Source organism: Arachis ipaensis, chromosome B08 (genome assembly GCF_000816755.2).
Source record: "Arachis ipaensis cultivar K30076 chromosome B08, Araip1.1, whole genome shotgun sequence".
NCBI lineage: Eukaryota > Viridiplantae > Streptophyta > Magnoliopsida > Fabales > Fabaceae > Arachis > Arachis ipaensis.
In genome coordinates, this window is record NC_029792.2 from 6,872,680 (window position 1) to 6,875,475 (window position 2,796).

The following is a 2,796-nucleotide window of genomic DNA, read 5'->3' on the forward strand; positions in this document are numbered from 1 at the left end:
ATATATATATATATATATATATATATATATATATATATATAGCATAGATAACGAATTAAAATTAAAACACGTAGCGCTAAAACTTTTTTTTAGTGCTTCTGAGTGACGAATCTTGGTAATTAGATGATTACCGCTACAGTTAATTTATTTCTTTTAAAATTAACTACCTCTTACTAATTTATAAGTAATGAATTAGTAGAGAAATTATCCTAAATGCGTTACCAACTATTAACCTGGTTTTTTCTTCCTCTCTTTCAAAGTCACGGTTTTTTTCTTTTTTCGGTTCAACCGAACCAAGCTTCCCTTAATTAAGCCCAACCCTAGTTGCCTTCCCTCTCAACACTGTTTGGAACTTTGGTTACACCTCCTCAAGACTTGCGTTGATGCTGTGTTGAAACGAAGAGAAGACACGAAGCCTTTGCACCACCTCACCCCACTTCCTTTTCTTCCACCTAATGAATCTAATGCTCTTCATTCTCTTCAAATCGAAGACATGCACAAAACGAAGAAAAAGAACAGAGAAGAGAGCAAAACGAAGCTGGAAAGGAAGGAAGAGCAATCCACTGCAAGAAGATAGGCGCCCCACCTCTCATCACTCTGAATCTTCAAAGCATCCTTGCTAGGTGAGAACCAACAACTTTCCTTTTTGCTCTTCTTCAAAATTCAAAGAAAGAAATTCTATTCTTCCCCTTGTTCCACCACTGCCATTCTAATTTTAATTCTTGCTAGAATAGTAGTAATGGTAAACAAGAAGTCTTCTCTTGCTCAAGCTGAGGTCGGCCATTTGACCTTGGAGGAGAGGCCGAAGCTCTAATTCTGTGTGGCTAGAGTTTTGATTCAGGGAAGAAGCAGAAATAGAATTTTTAACTTCAAAAAGAGGTAAGGGTTAGGAATATAAATTAGTTATGGGTAATTGTTAGATGTAATCTTGATTGATGATGACGAATTAACTTGATCGATGCTGCTGAAAATTCTGTTAAGTGGCTGAATTATTATTGCTGAATGTACTGTAGATTTTTAATGTTGTGAAAATGTGATCATGTTATGTTAATCGTATAAATTCTTGATGTTTATGGATCTGATGCTCTTGGGTGAAATTAAGGCATAATTCTTGTAAAAATGGTAATGAATAATGAGAGTTATTGATTAGTATGAGTTAGGAACTTAGGGGGTCGGATTTGGTTAGTGAAAATCAAGAAGCCTTGCTGCAGAAATTTTTAAACAGATTGGACAACAACTTAAAATAAAAACTGCGAGCAATCTAGACATGATTTTCGAATCAACCTGTTTTTCTATCAAATTTCGGAAGTCAAGATTACTCCATAAAAATTTCAGGAAATTTGGCTAGGTGGTTTGGAAGATATGAACTTTGAAGTTTAGTGGTTGCTGCAGAATTTTTTGGTTTTCTGGTTCTGCAGTACCAACTTCCAGCTGCTATAACTTTTGATTTATTTGGAATTTTGAGTTGCTTCCAAAATAATTTTAAAGACCTACCAGTCTATTTTAAGTGAGTACAAATTTCATATCCAGTTATATTTTGTAGAGTTAGTTATGTTTCTTGGAAGCTGGGTTGTTCACAGGAAATTTAGAACCAATTTAAAGAAACAGGACAGCACTTCCAACTGACATTTAATTTACCAAACGAGGTGCTATGGATCTGGAACTTATTTGTCTTAAAACCTAGGGATGTTAAGTGTATTCTCACCCAAATCTGGAACTATCAGATTTGAATTGGATTTATCGTAATTTTTTTAAAAACAGAGCTGCCTGCTGTATTTTTCTAAATCTTCTTAGGGCAGCAGCAGATTTTCATTAAGCTTGCCACCAAATCCAATTAAAATCCAAATATGATAAAACTTTAATTTCAATCCAAATGATGATGTCCAGATTTGGCAGCATACATATCCTTAGTTAAAGAAAAAGGAATAAATGACTATTTGTACCCATCAAAGATGAAAACGCTGACATATGTACCCACACTAAATCGAAACTAAACTTGTACCCACGTAAGATGCCTTCTGTGTGACAAAAGTACCCTGTCTTTAGAGAGTTGGAGTGCCACGTAGGGTACTTTTGTCACACGAAAGGCATCTTGCGTGGGTACAAGTTTAGTTTCGATTTAGTGTGGGTACATATGTCAGCGTTTTCATCTTTTATGGGTACAAATGGTCATTTATTCAATAAAAAGGAAAGGATAGGTTTTATATTAAAAGAGTTGATGTTAAATGGTGATGTGGAGGGTTGTGTAATTAAATGGCAATGCGGAGGTACGTATGATAAAACGGTGATGCGAAAGTGCGTATAAGTAAATGGTGATGTGGAGGCATAAAGAAAAGAAAAGAAAACGAGAAACAATAAATGAAACGAAAGTTGAGAATTGTATATTGAATGGGCCTTATGCCAAATTGCTAAAGTGGAAGTGCCCGCCTAACTGATAGCCTGAGATTGCTAATGTGAGAATGTTCGCCTAATTAATAGCCTGTCTCTTACCGTGATGCCAAGATATCCTAATTGACATGGGTTCACCCATGATGATAATTGTGCCTAACTGACATGGTAAAGAGACCATATTTGGGGTTCGCCCCGAGTAACGTCGGGTTGTGGGTAGACAATCGACGCATGAGCTCATGGCCTGCGCTAGGAACAGGCATGCATCATCTTGTTTGCACATATGAATTTCTTTTGAATTATTTATTGCCATTTCTTGATTGTTTATTCTATTTCCTTGTTGTATATATTTTGTGCCTTGTGTTTTTGTGTTTGTTCTATTTTTCTGTTTCACGATAACTTAGAGAC